General features: G+C 38.5%; 1 protein-coding gene across 15 annotated transcripts in view; it reads right to left on the minus strand.

Moving 5' to 3' along the window:
- The window catches only part of LARP1B (La ribonucleoprotein domain family member 1B), a 104,775-nt gene that overhangs the window by 23,377 nt on the left and 62,403 nt on the right, over nucleotides 1-18,995 (minus strand). For 2 of the 15 annotated variants that reach the window (XR_001298437.2, XR_001298436.2), the window contains exon 13: nucleotides 5,855-5,954. The exons of 12 other annotated variants lie outside the window; for them this stretch is intronic. The gene's annotated coding sequence lies outside the window, so the exon portion shown is untranslated. Of the gene's footprint in view, nucleotides 1-4,418; nucleotides 4,465-5,854; nucleotides 5,955-18,995 lie in introns of all 15 variants that reach the window. One more of the 15 variants, XR_002346804.1, reaches the window with a different exon arrangement.

Raw genomic sequence — 18,995 nt, forward strand, 5'->3', positions numbered from 1 at the left:
TTTCCCTTTGTGAGCTTGCCATTCATATCCTTTTGACTATTTTTCTATTGTGTTGCTTTATTAATTAGTCTGTGAAAATCTTATAGTAAGATACTAAGTAAGCAAGCAGATAAATCAAGAAGTAGTGTCAAAATGTAGGCTCTATTTCTACATGATTTTCCTTCAGAATGAACTTCTTTTGATTCATATGATAACGTTTTGTTCACCTGACAAATATTTTTGAGTGCCTAAAATATGCCAAGCACTATTCTAGACACAAGTTTGTAAACTCAAAAGTGAACTTAGCCACTCTATTACCTAGTCTCCCTGTCTTGACATTTTCTCTCTTAATGATTTTCTTTACTGTTACCAGAATGATTATTCTGACAAGCAAATTAGGTCATTTCTTATTCTTCTTAAAAACTTTTCAGTGTTTCCCTGTTGCTTCTAGGATATTATAGGCTCTTTATCATGGCCTATAATACTTTCCTGATTTGGGCTCATCCATTGCCATTCTTCACTTCAATCTCTGTGCCGCAATTATCAACCTACTTGTTGCTCCTGTTTCCTTGTTTCATATCCTTTCACATGCCTTTTCATCTATCTAAAAGTCCCTTTACTTTAATAAAACTATAATTTAAAAAAAAGGGGAGCTCCCATCATAGCTCAGCGGTTAACAAACCCAACTAGCATCTCTGAGGATACGGGTTCAATCCTTGGCCTTGCTCAGCTGGTTAAGGATCCAGCCTTGCCGTGAGCTGTGGGCTAGGTTGCAGACTCGGCTCAGATCTGGCGGTGCTGTGGCTCTGGCATAGGCCGGCAGCTACAGCTCCAATTAGATCCCTAGCCTGGGAACCTCCGTATGTTATGGGTGAGGCCCTAAAAAGAAACACACACACACACACACACACACACACACACACACAAGACTAAAATAAAATAAGGGGAGTTCCCTTCATGGCTCGGTGGTTAACAAACCTGACTAGGAACCATAAGGATGTGGGTTCAATCCCTGGCCTCACTCAGTGGGTTAAGGATCTGGCATTGCCTTGAGCTGTGGTGTAGGTTGTAGATGCAGCCCAGCAGCTGCAGCTCCTCAACCCCAGCCTAGAAACTTCATATGCTACAGGTGCCCCCCCCAAAAAAAAGCACAAATTACAAATATCAGGAATGAAAAGAGAAATACTAAGACATCTTGTGTTATTGTGCTTTGTTTTACTGTAATTTGAAGATACATTGTGGTTTCTTTTTTTTATTTAACAAATTGAAGATTACTGGCAACTCCATAGCAAGCAAATCTACTGGCACCATTTTCCACAGTATTTGCTCATTTCATGTCTGTGTCACCTTTTAGTAATTATCACAGTATTTAAAACTTCTCCATTATTATTTGTTACAGTGATCTGTGATCAGTGATCTTTGCTGCTATTGTACTTGTTGTGGGACACCATGAACCAAACCATTTAAGACAGCAAATAATTGATAAACGTGTATGTTCTGATTGCTCCACCAACCAACTGTTCTCTAATCTCTATCCCTCTCCCTGGGGCTCCCTAATCGCTAAGACACAAAAATACTGAAATTAGGCCAATTAATAACTCTTTAAAGGCCTCTAAGTGTTCAAGTGAAAGGAAGAGTCACATGTCCCTCACTTTTAAATTAAAAGGTGGAAATGATTAAGCTTAGTCAGAAAGGCTTGTTAAAACAGAGATAGGCTAAAGGCTAGGCCTCTTACACTCAATAGTTAGCCAAGATGTGAATGCAAAGGAAGGAAATTAAAAGTGCTACTCCAATGAACACAGGAAAAATAAGAAAGTGAAACAGTCTTGTTCCTGATATGGAGAAAGTTGTAATAGTCGTTTAGAAGATCAAACCAACCACAACATTCTCTTAAACCAAAGCCTAATTCTAAACAAGGCCCTAACTCTCCTGAATTTTATAATGGCTAAGAGAAGTGAGGAAGTTGCAGAAGAAAAGCCTGAAATTAGCAGAGGTTGGTTCATGAGGTTAAAGAAAAAAGCCGTATCTCCTTAACATAAACATACAAAGTGAAGCAGCAAGATATCCAGGTGATCTAGCTAAGATAATGCAGGTGGCGTCACCAAACAGCAGATTTTCAATGTAGATGAAACATTCTTCTATTGGAAGAAGATGCCATCTAGAACTTTCACAGCTAGAGAGAGTCAATGTCTGGCGTCAGAGCTTCAAAGGACAGGCTGACCCTCTTGTTAGGGACGCATGCAGCTGGTGACTAAGTTGAAGCCAGTTCTCATTTACCATTTGGAAAATCCTAGGGGCCTTAAGAATGATGCTAAACCTACTTTACCTGTGGTCTATGAATGGAGTAACAAAGGCTGGATGACAGCACATCTGTTTACAACAGGTTTACAGGAAGTTAAAGCCCACTGTTGAAATCTATTTCTCAGGAAAAAAAAGTCTCCTTTCAAATTATTGCTGCTCACTGACAATGAACCTGGTCACCCAAGAGCTCTGATGGAGATCTATTACAATGTTAAAATTTTCATGCCCACTAACACATTCTGCAGCCCATCAAGGAGTAATTTCGACTTTCAAGGCTCACTTAAGAAATACATTTCGGAGTTCCCGTCGTGGCGCAGTGGTTAGCGAATCCGACTAGGAACCATGAGGTTGCGGGTTCGGTCCCTGCCCTTGCTCAGTGGGTTAACGATCCGGTGTTGCCGTGAGCTGTGGTGTAGGTTGCAGACGCGGCTCGGATCCCGCGTTGCTGTGGCTCTGGCGTAGGCCGGTGGCCACAGCTCCGATTCAACCCCTAGCCTGGGAACCTCCATATGCCGCAGGAGCGGCCCAAAAAATAGCAACAACAACAACAACAAAAAGACAGAAAAAAAAAAAAAAAAGAAATACATTTCATGAGACTACAACTGCCATTGACAGGGATTCCTCTGATGGATCTCGGTAAAGTCAGTTGAAAACCTTCTGGAAGGATTCACTAATCTAGATGCCATTAAGAGCTTTCATGATTCATGGGAAGAGGTTATAATACCACAGTAATAGGAGTCTGGAAGAATTGATTCCAACCTTCATGGATGACTTTGAGGGGTTCAAGATGTTAGTAGAGGAAAGAAATGTAGATGTGGTAGGAACGGCAAGAGAATTGGAATCAGAATTATAGCATGAAGATGTAACAAAATTGCTGCAATCTCATGATAACACTTGAATGGATGAGGAGATGCTTTTATGGATGAGCAAAGAAAGTGATTTCTTAAGATGGAATCTACTCATGGTGAAGATGCTATGAAGATTGTTGAAATAACAAAGGATTTAAAATATTACACAAACTTAATTGATAAAGCAGTGGGTGCATTTTTAAGAGGATTGACTTTTTTTTTTTTTTTTTTTTTTTTTTGCTTTTTAGGGCTACACCTGTGGCACATGGAAGTTCTCAGGCTAGGGGCTAAAGTAGAGCTGCAGGCTCCGGCCTGCGCCACAGCCACAGCAACGCCAGATCTGAGCCACTTCTGCAACCTACACCACAGCTCACAGCAATGCCAGATCCTGAACCTGCTGAGTGAGGCCAGGGATTGAACTGGCATCCTCATGGATCCTCAATGGGTTCATTACCACTGAGCCATTACGGGAACTCCTTGACCCCAATTTTGAAAGAAGTTCTACTGGGATAAAATGCTATCAAACAGCATTGCTACAGAGAAATGGTTCATGAAAAAGTCAATCAATGAAGCAAACTTCATCATTGTCTTATTTTAAGAAACTGTCACAGCCACCCCAACCTTCAGCAAACACAACCCTGATCACTTAGCAGCCATAATACTGAGGCAAGAACTTCTACCAGCAAAAATACTACAACTTGCTGAAGGCTCAGATGATGGTTAGCATTTTTTAGCAATATATTATTTTTAAATAAAGGTATGTACATTGTTCTTTTAGACATAATACTATTGAATACTTAATAGACTATGGTGTAAACAACTGTATACAGGCTGGGAAACAAAAAAAAATTCATGTGACTTACTTTATTGTGATATTTATTATGGTTGTGTGGAACCAAATCCACAATACCTGTGAGGTATGCCTTTATCTATAGACCCTACAAACATTTTTTTTTTCTTTTTGTCTTTCTGCCATTTCTTGGGCTGCTCCTGTGGCATATGGAAGTTCCCAGGCTAGGGGTTGAATTGGAGCTGTAGCCACCGGCCTATGCCAGAGCACAGCAACGCGGGATCCTTAACCCACTGAGCAAGGGCAGGGATCGAACCCGCAACCTCATGGTTCCTAGTTGGATTTGTTAACCACTGAGCCACGATGGGAACTCCTTTCTTTTTTTTTTTTCCCTACAAACATTTTTATATACAAACTACAAAAGCTCATTCAAGAAAACCTAGATTACCTAAATAGTTTTATATCCATTTTTAAAAAATAATTTATAGTTAAAACCATACCTACAATTCCAGACCCAGATGGCTTCACTGGCAAATTCTACCACTCCTACAAGGAATCAATAATAACACTTTTATGTAAACTCTTCCAAAATACAGAAGCAGAGGGAATGCTACCAACTCATTTATGAGGCCAGCATTTTCTGATCCCCAAACCAAAGATAATCCAAGAAAATAAAAATAGAAACCAATATTCCTCATTCCTTCTTTTTTTTTCTTTTTATGGCCACACCTGTGTCATACAGAAGTTCCAGGCAAGCTACTGAATCTAAGCTGCAGCTGCAACCCAAACCACAGCTGTGGCAACGCTGGATGCATTAACCCACTGTTGTAGGTTGGGAATCAAAGCCACATCTCCACAGTGACCCCAGCCACTGCAGTCATATTCTTAACCCACTATGCCCCAGTGGAAACTCCTCCTCATTCCTCTTTAAAAAAGAAAAATAGCAAACTGAATCTAATGATGTATAAAAATAGGATAATATGTCACAATCAAATGAGATTTATTCTGGGAATCCTACACTAGTTCAACATTTGAAAGCAAATCAATATAATTTACAACATAAATAAACTAATTAAGACAAACCATATAATCATTTCAGAAGACCCCGAAAAAAAAGACCAAAAAAAAAAAAAATCAGAGTCCATTCAAGTTAAAAACTCTCAGCACAGCAGTTCCCTTGTGGCACAGTGGGTTAAGGATACAGTGTTATTGCTGCAGCGCTTGGGTCACTGTTTGTGGCACAGGTTTGATACAATACATAGCCCAGGAACTTAAATACGCCAGTGGGGAAAAAAAAAATCTCAGCACACTAGAAATAAAGAACTTCCTTAGCCTAATAAAGGGCATCTATGGAAAACCTACAACAAATGTCATTCTAATGGTGAAAGACTGAAAGTTTTCCTCCTAAAATCAGAAACAATGCAATAATGGCTTATCTTAAAACGTCTATTAACATCATGTTAGAGGTCCCAATCAATGTAAAAAGGGAAGAAAATAAGTGAAAGTATAGAAAAGTAAGAAATAGAACTGCATGAATATGTAGATAACATGACTGTATAGAAATATATCAGTGTAGAATATATCAATATTTTAAAAAGCTACTAGAGGAGTTCCCACTGTGGTGCAACTGGATCAGTGGTGTCTTGGGAGTGCTGGGACACGGGTTTGACCCCTGGCCTGGCACAGAGGGTTAAGGATCCGGCATTGCTGTAGCTGTTGCTTAGGTTGCAACTGCAGCTTGGATCAGATCCCTGGCCCGGGAACTCCATATGCTATGGGGTGGCCAAAAAGACAAAGAAAAAAAAAAAAAAGCTACTACAACTACTACTAGTAAGTTTATCAATGTCACAGGTATAAAGTTGTATTAGTCAGGATTCTCCAGAATGAAAGAAACAATAGGATATAAAAGGAGATTTAATGTGAGGAATTGGCTTACAAGATTGTGAAGGATGAGAAGTCCCACGATCTGCCATCTGTAAGCTGGAGACTTAGGAAAGCCAGTGGTGTAATTCAGCCAGAGTCCAAAGGCCTGAGACCTAGGGGAGTTGATGATATAAAGACCAATCCAAGATGAGATTCCTAGCTCAAACAATGAGATAGCAAAAAAGGAGTGAGTTCCTCTCTCCTCTAGTTTTTGGTCTACTCAGGCCCTCAGTGGATTGGATGATATCCACCCACAATGGGGATGGCAATCTACTTGATGAAGCCCACCATTTCAGGTACTAATCTCATGCAGAAATAGCCTCACAGATATACCCAGAAGTATTGTTTAACCAGATACCTAGGCATCCTCTGATCCAGTTAAGTTGACACATAAAAGTAATGTCACAAAGAATAATACAAAAAAAACCAATCCATTTCTATTAAACAATGGATAGTTAAAACTTTAAAACACCAATTACAGCAGCATCAAAATCATAATATACTTAGGGATATAACTAAAAAAATGTATATAAAATACACTAAAACCTGTACAACACTGAAGAACAAAAAAATACTTAGAGAAGTAAACCATATTCATGGATTGGGAGATTCAATATGTTAAGATGTTGATTCTTCCTAATATGCAGATTCAATGCAGCTGCAATAAAAATACCAGCTAGAGTTTTTATAGATGTTGATAAGCTATTTCTATAATTTACATTAAAAGGCAAAGACAGCCAGGACAATTTTGAAAAAAAAAGAAATAGAAAAAAGATGGAGGACACATACTGATTTTAAGATTATAGCTATCAAGTTGTGCTGGTAACACAGAGATAAAGACAAGATGAACAGAATATAGATTCCAAAATCTATACACATATAGTTAATTGTTTTTTGTCAAAGATGAAAAGAAAATTCAATGGAGAAAGAAAATCCTTTCCAATAAATGGTGCTGACAAATTAGATATTCACAGTCACAATCACATCATATACCAGCAAGGAAAAAAACCCAATTAACTCAAAATTGAATAGAGACCTGAATTACATAAAAGCTAAAAAAGTAAAGCCTCTAATAAAAAAAATCTTACTTATAGCTCCATTATACATATCATATCAGAAGTTAAAACCTACTTCTATAAAATTAGACATCTGGCTACATGGCTACAAGTTTCTCACTAAGTGCCAGGCTGCTTTTCAGGCTTATTCTCATGAATTCCTCAGGGAATGACATCTATTTTTTTGTCTATTAAAGTTCAGGCTGTCATTCCTCCTACTTCTAATTGGGTCTGCTGCACAAAAATGGCAGACCAAGGGATTGAAATCTTAATCATACAAGACCTAGATCTAGGACTTGAACATTTCCAACTCAGTGTCCATTCCCTAAAGTGAGGTAGGACCATACCTTACTTCATTTCAGCAGGAAGTAGCCAGAGCAGTTGTTGCTTTGTTCCATGAAAGATTTGAGGAAGGTTGAAACAGGAATAGGGATTGAAACCGAGTCCCCTAAACCAAGTTCTCTACCCAGTTTATGATAAACTTCTCTATCCAAAATGTTATTCCCTTTCTTTTCCAACACCTGTTCTCCTCAAGATTAAAGAGCATCAAAGAAAAGAGGGAACTGAAATCAAGCAAGAGAACCTACGAGGGCGTCCCTAGGTACAAATCCTTTTTGTGTCCCACATATCTTGTTTGTAGGAAATAGGCTTCATTCAGCCTCCAAGACCATCTCTGAGCTCCAAAGGGCAGATTCAAACAGTTGTTCATCAGGGAGGTGAGGGAATCCAGAAACAAAGGAGGAGCAGTCAAGAAACAATAGTGCAGCAAGGTCCTGTTTCTCCTCAAGGAATATACCTAACAATATATCTTTGAGTTTTTCTACAGGAACTAAGGCCCCAACCCACAGTGAAGATGGTAACTTCAGACCTACCACAAGAGTCCTGGAACCCTGCCCTATTACCTCATCACCAAACAATCAGAATAAAGTCACACACTGTGTAACCGTTGTCCCAAATTTTGCCTATAAAAACTTATCCATAAAAACCATCAGAGAGTTCAGGCTTTTGAGCACAAGCCACTTACTCTCCTTCCTTAGCCCTTCCATAAAGGGAGGAAGGGAGTTCAAAGGAAAGAAGGAAAGAATGGAGTGAAAGAGCAAGAAAGCGAGAGAAAGCAAAGCAAAGATTTCTTACGCACACACCAAAAGCATAATCTATACAATCTTTTAAAATAATAAAAACTGCACATCATTAAAAAATAGGTAGTTCTGAGTTCCCATTGTGTCCCAGCAGGTTATGAAACTGACCAGAACCCATGAGGATGTAGGTTTGACCCTGGCCTCGCTCAGTGGGTTAAGGATGTGGTGCTGCCATGAGCTGCCACATAGATCGCATAATTGGCTTGGATCTCACGTTGCTGTGGCTGTGGCATAGGCCGACAGCTGCTGCTCCAATTTAACGCCTAGCCTGGAACTTTCATATGCTGCAAGTGCTGCCCTAAAAAGCAAAAAAAAAAAAAATAGTTCTGCTTTTCGAAAGGCACTCTTAAGAAAATGAAAAGATAATCCCCAGATTGGGAGAAGACGTGTAAATTACATATGTAATAAAGACTTTGTTGTTGTTGTTGTTTTCTCTTTTGTCTTTTTGGGGGCACTCCTGCGGCATATCAAGGTTCCCAGGCTAGGGGTCTAATCAGAGCTGTAGCCGCTGGCCTACGCCACAGCCACAGCAACATGGGATCCGAGCATGTCTTTGATCTACACTACAGCTCACGGCAACGCCAGATCCTTAACCCACGACCTCATGGTTCCTAGTTGGATTCATTTCCACTGTGCCATGATGAGAACTCCAATACGTAATAAAGACTTGGATCCAAAGAACTTTCAAATCTCAGTAAGAAAACTCAAAAAAAAAGTCAAATCATTTGATCAATCACTTCACCAAAGATAAACTGATGGTAAAAAAGCACATGAGGAGTTCCCATCGTGGCTCAGTGGTTAATGAATCTGACTAGGAGCCATCCGACCCGATTGTGGGTTCAATCCCTGGCCTCCCTCAGTGGGTTAAGGATCCAGCGTTGCCGTGAGCTGTGGTGTAGGTGGCAGACGTGGCTCAGATTTTGTGTTGCTGTGGCCCTGGAGTAGGCCAGCAGCAACAGCTCCAATTAGACCTCTAGACTGGGAACCTCCATATGCCGCAGGGAATGGTCTTAGAAAAGGCAAAAAGACAAAAAAAAAAAAAAAGATGCTCAGCGTCATTAGTCATGATGAGAAACAACTACATACCTATTAGAATGGCAAATTAAAAAAAAATTTTAAATACTAAGTGCTAAGTTCCTGTCGTGGCTCTGTGGTTAACGAATCTGACCAGGAACCATGAGGTTGCAGTTTCCATCCCTGGCCTTGCTCAGTGGGTTAAGGATATGGCGTTGCTGTGAGCTGTGGTGTAGGTTGCAGACGCGGTTAGGATCCCGAGTTGCTGTGGTCGGATCCCAAGTTGCTGTGGCTCTGGTATAGGCTGGCGGTTACAGCTCTGATTAGAGTCTGGGAATCTCCATAAGTGGAGCCCTAGAAATGGCAAAAAGACCAAAAAACAAAAACAAAAACAAAAACAAAATACCATGTGCTGATGACGTGGAGCAACTGGAAGCCTCATACATTGCTGGTGGAAATTCAAATGACACAGCCACTTTGGAAAACCATTAGAAAGTTTCTTATAAAGTTACACACTTACCACTTGACCCAGAAATCCCACTCTCAAGTATTTACCCAAGTGAAATGAAACTTACAGTCTCATCAAAACATACATGCAAATATTTTAGTATCTTTATTCAAAAGCACCAAAAACTAAAAAACCATATGTTCTTCAACTAATGATAAAGCGCTTATATCCAACTAATGGAATATTACTTACCAATAAAAAGGAATGAACAGCACACAAATATCTAGATGAATCTCAAATGCATTATGCTAAATGAAAGAAGCCAGACTCAAAATGCTACACTCTATATGATTCCGTTTATATGATACTGTGGTAAAGGCAAAATGATAGGATTATAAAATAGAAAATAGGCTATCAAGGGTTAGGCATACAGGTGACTACAAAAAGACATGGGAGACTTTGGGGGGAGTAATGAAACCATGCTGTAATTTGAGTAGGTGGTAACTACATGACTGCATGCATACGTCAAATTTCCAAAAGCATATATGCAAAAAGTATGAAATTTACTAAATATAAACTATGCCTTAATTTTTTTTTAAGGGCCTCACAGCATATGGAAGTTCCCAGGCTAAAGGTGGAACTGGAGCTGCAGCTGCTGGCCTACACCACAGCCACAGCAACGCCAGATCCAAGCCACATCTGCAACCTATACTGCAGCTCATGGCAATGTCAGATCCTTAACCCACTGAGCAGGACCAGGGACAGAACCCACATCCTCAAGGGTACTAGTTGGGTTCATTACCACTGAGCCACAACAGGAACTCCTATATCTTAAATTTTTTTAATGGGAAATAAAAAAGATAACACTAGGTCCTTGTAAGTTGGTCAGAATGAAAGGAAATGACTGATTAGGAACCATTATAACTAACTAATGATAAAATGATGGTGGCTTTTGTAGGGAATTAGAGAAGAGAGAAGTGGTTAGGTTCTGGTTATATTTAAAAGGGTAATGGATATAATCTGCCAAGGAATAAGAAATAAAAGGTTGAAAAAGAAAGAGATCAAAGATAACACCAGTATTTTTTTTTTACCATTACGATTAGAAAGATGGAGTTGATATTCACAGAGATGTGAAGTATGGGAGAAGTCCTTGGATAGGGGTGGGAATTTAGACTCTGGATTTTGAACATATGAAGTTTGACATGCATATAGAATATCCAAGTGAAACTGCTGACTACACAGTTGTTATTTATGTGGAATATAAGATGGGGTCTGTACATATAAATTTCACTCATTAGTATAAGGATGCTATTTAAAACCATGAAGCTAGGGAGTTCCTGCTGTGGCTCAGCAGAAAGGAACCTGACTAGCATCCATGAGGATGCAGGTCCAATCCCTGGTCTTGCTCAGTGGATCAAGTACCTGGAATTGCCATGAGCTATGGTGTAGGTGTGGCTTGGATCCTGTGTTGCTGTGGCTGTGGCTGCGGCTGACAGCTCTAGCTCTGACTTGACCTATTGCACCTCTAGCTTGGGAACTTCCATAAGCTGTGAGTGTGGTCCTAAAAAGCAAAAAAAAATTAAAATAAAAAAACCCATGAAACTAAGCACTATTACCTTAGGAGTTACTGAGGATCAGAACGAGAAGAAATTTGAAGACTAAATCCTAAAGCATCCAAAGATTGGGGAAATAGGAAAGAACTGAGACCAAGTAAACGATAACTAAGTAAATAGTTTCTAGTAAGAAGGATGTGTTTCAAGACAGAATGATTGATTCAGCGCTGATGTTAGGGAAGATGAGGATTAATTTGATCCCTTTTAAACTTTGAGATCTCTAGGAGTTCCCACTGTGGTGTAGTAAGTTAGGAATCTGACTGCAGCGGCTGGGGTCACTGGGAGGGCAAGGGTTTAATCCCCAGCCTGGCGCAGTAGGTTAAAGGATCCTGTGTTGTCACAATCCTTGGCCTGGGAACTTCCGTATGCTGCAGGTACAGCCATAAAAAACAAAACCAAAAACCTAGGGATCTCTAGAGGCATTATCAAAAGCTGATTTGGGGTGTGAGTAGCAGAAGCCTGTTTGGATCAGGTATAGGGGAGAAATAGGAAGATATTAAAGATAATGAAAACAAACACCATTTACTGCCTTAAATTCAATTTTGTAATAGCAATACTGGCTCTTTTTGTTAATATCACTGTTTTACAGCATTTTCTATCCTTTCATCTTTCAATCTTTCTGTATACTTAAGACATAAAAACAACAAAGAGGTAAATATTCTTTAAACTCAATCTATAACTGGCTTTCTCACTGAAAGTTAATACATTTCTTTTGTTCTTCTTTTTCTTTTTTTAACCCTTGGCACATGGAAGTTCCCTGGCCAGGGACTGAATCCAAGCTGCATCTGTGATCTATGCTGTAGTTGTGGCAACACAGGATCCTTTAATCCACCTCACTGGGCCAAGGATCAAACCTGTTCCTCCACAGTGATGTGAGCTGCAGCAGTCAGATTTGTGACTCACTGTTCCACAGTAGGAACTCCTATTCAACATTTTTTTAATCACAGCAATATATTGGATTGATTTCTATCTTCTTAATTTTTGTTCATATTTTTTTAAAATTGGAGATTACAGCACACAAAGGTTAATAATTGTACAGATTTTAAAACAAAGTTGATTTAGTAATGAAAATGAGAACAAGAAATTAAGTATGGGAAAAAAAATCAAGCTTCCCAAAAACACTGTATTTTCTGAGAGGGTGTGGAGAAAAGGGAACCCTCCCACACTGTTGGTGGGACTGTAAATTGGGTACAACCACTATGGAAAACAGACTTGGAGTTGCCAAGGGGGAGGCGAATGGAATGAGATGGACTTGGAATCTGGGTTCAATAGATGTAAACTATTGCCTTTGGAATGGATAGGCAATGGGATCCTGCTGTATAGCACGGGGAACCTTATCTGGTCACTTATGATGGCATATGATGGAGGATAATGTGAGAAAAAGAATGTATATATGTATGCGTGGCTGGGTCACTTTGCTGTACAGTAGAAAATTGAAAGAACACTGTAAACCAACTATAATGGAGAAAATTAAAATCATTAAAAATTTCTTAATAATAAACTAGTGATTATATTTTAAAAAATTAAAAAATCTTTTGATCAATATCTAAGATTTTACTTGAAGAGCTTAATCATTTATAATCCGGGAAAGCAAAATTTTGAAGAAAAATATAGTTGGTACACACTAGCCAATCAACTAGACCAATACATAAATTCCAGATGTAGGCAAACCCATTTGCAGACTTCCCAAATGGGATTCCTCTCTTTTCTCAGGAATAAACCATAATGTTAATGTTTGTATTAATTCCTTTTGTTCTTTATGGTTTCTCCATGCTATTAATGTACCCATTAATTTTGTATTTTACATGATGTTTTTAAAATGAATGAACCCCTAATTTTATACATCCTCTACTTTTAAGATTAACCCATTTTGTCACAGGAAGCTTTAGTCCATTTTCCACTACTACATATTTTTTCCTTTATATAACTATACTAGATCTTATATTCTGCTATAAATGGGTAGTTTTACTTTTCATTTGGTTTTGTTTGGTTGGGTTTTTTGTTTGTTTTTGTTTGCTTTTTTAGGGCCATACCTGTGGCATATGGAAGATCCCAGGATAGGGGTCAAATCAGAGCTGCAGCTGGCAGCCTACACCACAGCCACAGCAATACCAGATCCAAGCCACGTCTGTGACTTACACTACAGCTCAAAAGCAATGCTGAATATTTGATCCACTGAGCAAGGCCAGAGATTGAACCCACGTCCTCATGGATACTAGTTGGGTTCATCACCACTGACCCATAAAGGGAATTTCTTCATCTGTTTTTTTCATGTTATAAACCATAAATGTTACTATAAATGTTCTTTTTTGGTAAACATTTACAAAAGTATCTCTTAAAGTGAAACTTTTTTTTTTTTTTTTTGTCTTTTTAGGGCAGCACTCATGGCATATGGAGGTTCCCAGGGCTAGGGGTCTAATTGGAGATGTTGCTGCCAGCCTACATCACAGCCACAGCAATTTGGGATCTGAGCCGTATCTGCGACCTACACCGCAGCTCACGCCAACACCAAATCCTTAACCCACTAGGCGAGGCCAGGAATTGAACCCTCGTCCTCACGGATACTAGTAGGGTTCGTTAACCACTGAGCCACGACGAGAACTCCTGAAGTGAAACTGTTGAATTATAATATGGTATGTCACTGTGGTTTTAACTTGCAAATCTCATCAAAGTAAAGTGTACAGTCTCTTTTCCTATTTACCAGCCACATAAGTCTTCCTCTACGTGAAGCTCTAGCTTCTTTTGCTACTACTTTTTCTACTGATGTTAATTTTTCATAGTGATTCTTAAAAATTGAACTATAGTTCATTTACAGTCTTATGTTTGTTCTAGGCATACAACACAGCGATACAATATTTTTACAGATTATACTCCATTTAAAGTTACCACAAAACTAATAGCTACATTCCCAAGTACTGCACAATGTATCTTTGCTGCTTAGTATACATACATAGTAGTTTATATCTCTTACACATAGTAGTTTGTATCTCTTAATCCCATACACATATCCTCCTGCCCCTTCCTTCTAATTTTTTGTTATTTTTATGCATTGTAAAATTCATCTCTTTGGGATTTAACAACTTGGGAAAGTGCCCATGATATAAGTAAAATGAGTAAGAAGAAGAGTGGGAGATATGGCGTAATTCAACTGTGAATATGGGAGAATATTTACTTCTTGGAAGATGCTGATAGTTACCAGATCATTGTCTTTAAGAAGGCTCCATTTTCAAATGAATAGTGCGTATTTTTATAGCTGCAAACCTTATTGTCTATGTTTCTTTCCTTTTCAAAATGGAGTGCTATCTTTTTTCCCTTTGCACAGAGCAACACATCTGCCCAGTTAACAATAAAAATCATTGAGATTATTAGGGGACCGGGGTATAATTTGTAGTTTATTCTAAGATTTTGCATATTTCATTAATAGTTCTCATAGGGTATAGTCCAAGGTGCCAAACTAAACAAAGATGTCAACTTGAAATCTTCATTTATTTAAAATGTGGCCACTTCGTGGAGTTCCCGTCGTGGTGCAGTGGCTAACGAATCCAACTAGGAACCATGAGGTTGCGGGTTCGATCCCTGGCCTTGCTCGGTGGGTTAAGCATCCAGCGTTGCCGTGGCTCTGGTGTAGGCCAGCGGCTACAGCTCTGATTAGACCCCTAGCCTGGGACCCTCCATATGCCATGGGATTGGCCCTAGAAAAGGCAAAAAGACAAAAAAAAAAAAAAAAGTTGCCATTTCTTTCATCATGATAAACACACACACACACACAAACTCTGAATTCAATAATAACTTTAAATCACTTTGACTCACTGGATTTTAAAAGTTTGTATGACATAATTTGTTAAAAAGTTAAAAGCTGGAGTTCCCGTCGTGGCGCAGTGGTTAACGAATCCGACTAGGAACCATGAGGTTGCGGGTTCGATCCCTGCCCTTGCTCAGTGGGTTAACGATCCGGCGTTGCCGTGAGCTGTGGTGTAGGTTGCAGACGCGGCTCGGATCCCGCGTTGCTGTGGCTCTGGCGTAGGCCGGTGGCTACCGCTCCGATTCGACCCCTAGCCTGGGAACCTCCATATGCCGCGGGAGCGGCCCAAGAAATAGCAACAACAACAAAGACAAAAAGACAAAAAAAAAAAAGTTAAAAGCGAATTCTAGGGGAGTTCCCACTGTGGCTCAGTGGAAACAAATCTGACTAGGAACCATGAGGTTGTGGGTTCAATCCCTGGCCTCACTCAGTAGGTTAAGGATCCAGCATTGCCGTGATCTGTGGTGTAGGTTTTAGACATGGCTTGGATCTGATGTTGCTGTGGCTGTGGCAGAGGCTGGTGGCTACGGCTCTGATTCAACCTCTAGCCTGGGAACCTCCATATGCCACAGCTGCAGCCTTAAAAAAGAAAAAAAAAAGTGAATCCTAGGGAATTTTAATTGATTAATTAAATTTAATACATGTATTGGAACTTTAATTTTACGGTGTAGTGAGGAGCTTGAATTATCAATTTTAATGTATTCAAATTAAACACAAATATCATATAGACTGAACATATTTAGACTTTTAAAAAAAATTTAAAGTATAAGGTTTTTTAAAAGCTTAAAGTTTTAAAAACTTTAAAAAAAGTAACCTTCTTTTGTATTCATAGTAACATTACTGTTATTCTAAAATATTTTATCATATGATAAACACATAATCCTGTTACTGTAGTTAGGAACATTTTCCTGTAAGTAAAAAGGTGGTACAAATATAAAATCTAAGAAATCAAAATTAAAACCTTAATCCTAAATTTGAACAGAAACTATCAACATAATTTCATAACATAAAAAACAGACATTTTTCCAAAAAGGACATGCAAATGGCCAACAGGTCCATGAAAAGATGTTCAACATCTTTTCCATAAAAAAAATTCCAAGCTCCCTCAACTAAAAAGGCCTGGAAACAATGAACATCTTAGTAGCAACTAGAGTACTGACAAAGCTTAACATCAGGCCAGTTGGCAAATGAGACAGTTAAAAGTCCAATTCCATCATCACAGAACAAAGCTACGAAAGTGCAGATTTGGAGCTAAAAGTCTAAACTGACAACTGCCACAAGTATCAATAAGACAATAGAGAAAAATCCATCAAAGGTATTTATGAGGATCCGCACATCCTCTTTGGAAAAATGTCTGTTCAGTTTTTCTGCCCACTTTTTAAACAAATGTTTGGGTTTTTTGATGTTGAGTTGTATAAGCTGTTTAGATGTGTTGGATATTAATCCCTTAAGGGTCATATCATTTGCAAATAATTTCTCCCATTCAGTAGGATGGTTGTCATTTCTTTCTGTCAATGGTTTTCTTTGTCATGCAAAATCTTTTAAGTTTAATTAAGTCCCATTTGTTTATTTATTTATTTATTTTTCTTTTATTATTTTGGCCACACTCAGAGCATGTGGAAGTTCCCAGGCCAGGGATCAAACCTCTGCCGCATCAGCGACCCAAGCCGCTGCAGTGACAATGTTAGATCCTTAACCCACTGCACCACAAGAAAAGTCCTCATTTGTTTACTTTTGCTTTGGTTTCCCTTGCTTTATGAGATGGATCCAAAAAAATACTGCCATCCTGGTTCAGTGGTAATGAACCTGACTAGTATCCATGAGGACATGGATTGGATCCCTGGCCTTACTCAGTGGGTTAAGGATCTGGTTTTGCCATGAGCTGTGGTGTAGGTTGCAGATATGGCTCAGATCCTGTGTTGCTGCAGCTGTGGTGAAGGCCAGCAGCTGCAGCTTCAATTTGACCCCAATTTTGTTTTTCCTTTGAGAAGGAAACATCTTGAGAGATGTTTTTGCTATTCAGGGTCTTTTGTATTTCCATACAAGTTTTACAATTTTTTTCTAGTTCTTTGAAAAATGCCATTGGTGTTTGGAAAGGAATTGCACCAAATCTGTCAACTGCCTTCGGTAATATGATCATCTTAACAATATTAAGTATTCCAATCCAAGAATATAGTGTATCTTTCCATCTGTTTATGTTGTCTTTAAATTTCTTTCATCAGTATCTTATAGTTTTCCAAGTAAAGTTATTTTACCTCCTTAGATAGGTTTATATTCCTAGGTATTTTATTCTTTTTGATGTAATGGTAAGTGGGATTATTTCCTTAACTTCTCTTTCTGATAGTTCATTGTTAGTGTACAGAAATGCAAATGACTTCTGTATGTTAATCTTGTATCCTGAAAATTTACCAAATTTATTGATGAGTTCTAGTAGTTTTAATCAGTGATAATTTTAAAATAAAACAAACAAAAAAACGTCCTCAATGGTTAGTTACCAAAGAAAGATGTAGAGAACCAGCTCATTCATTACTCTGAAAACTAACAAACAAAGGGAATGAATTAAAAATTTATTATTTTCCCTGTAAGAACTCTTTATGGAAGTAATCTACTAAATTAAGAAGGAATGATGAAAAAAGAATTAGCACTATTTTGCAGCCCCTTGAGAAGAAAAAAAGTTCTAAGCATTGATTACCAATGACTAACACTGCAAAAAGAAAGGCAATTGAGTATCATGTGCCTCCTGGTATTCAACACTACATACGCCATATCTTGCAAAAATGTTAGCCTCGATCTGATCAAATCGCTGTATCAAAATCACAGTCAAAGAAAATTTAGAACAAGAAAATGGTTGGATGAAACCATGAGGATATACAATCAGCAAAATCCAGAGCAAGAGAAATTCTATAGGACAAATAATCCGGTTTCTATAACAATAAAGTGCAAGGAAAAAATACAGTATGAACCTATAGGCTAAAAGAGACATATCAACCTATTGCAGTGTTTGTAATTTACACAGATCCTGATTTTATTTATTTTTTTGGCTAACCTGTGGCATATGAAGTTCCCAGGCCAGGGATCTAATTCAAGCCATAGTTGTGATCTATGCCACAGCTGCAGCAGCACCAGCTACTTAAGCACTGAACCAGGCTGGGGAATGAACATGCGCCACCACAAAGACAACGCTGGATACTTAACCCACTCCACCACAGTGGGAACTCTGGATCCTGATATTTTTAAGTGATGAATGAAGAAATTTAAATACCAACTAAATATTTTATATTAAGGGAATTACTGTTCATTTTAAATGTAATAACAGTATTGTGTTATTTATGTGTTAAAATAAATAGTCCTTATCTTTTAAAGTACATTCAGAAATATTTAGGAATAAAACCAGTGAATATGATTAGGAGTTTGCCTCAAAATAATCCAGTGGGAGGTCAAGAAAATGAGTGGAGTTGATTGAAATAAAATTAGTTATGAGCTGATTAAGTAGCTAATGAGTACATAGGGTTTCATTGTGCAGTTTGCTCTATTTTTGCATATGTCTTAAGTTTTCCTAATTAAAAGGTTTTCTTTTTCCCTTTCTTTTTCTTTTTTTAAGGCCACAGCTGAAGCACATGGGAGTTCCTGGGCCAGGGATTGAATCTGTGGCGCAGCTGTGAGTCACTGCCACTGCAGTCGAATTCTTAACCCGCTGTGCCATGGCAGGAACCACTAAAAGTTTTTCTTTCACCTGCTTTCAGGAAAGACTATATTAAAGTCAGTTACACTTGCCTGAAAATATCAGATTCGATGTTTGACTCTCCCAAATGTATATATATTTTCACACAAAGCTAAGGCCTTAATGCAAAGAATGATGCTAGTAGTAGATTTAAGGAATCAGCAAGTCAGTGAAAACTTTTCCTTACTTCAAGAAGAGAAGCATTACCAGCAATCTCAAAATCAAATTAAATACATAAAGAATCAACAAATTCTGCCTACTTTTAAGTACGCACTTGCGTTTGAGCATGACATAGTGTTACAACAGACTTCCAGATCACCTCTGTGATTGATTATCTGCATATTCACCAAGAGTAAGGGGGG

Source organism: Sus scrofa, chromosome 8, assembly GCF_000003025.6.
Source record: "Sus scrofa isolate TJ Tabasco breed Duroc chromosome 8, Sscrofa11.1, whole genome shotgun sequence".
Taxonomy (NCBI): domain Eukaryota; kingdom Metazoa; phylum Chordata; class Mammalia; order Artiodactyla; family Suidae; genus Sus; species Sus scrofa.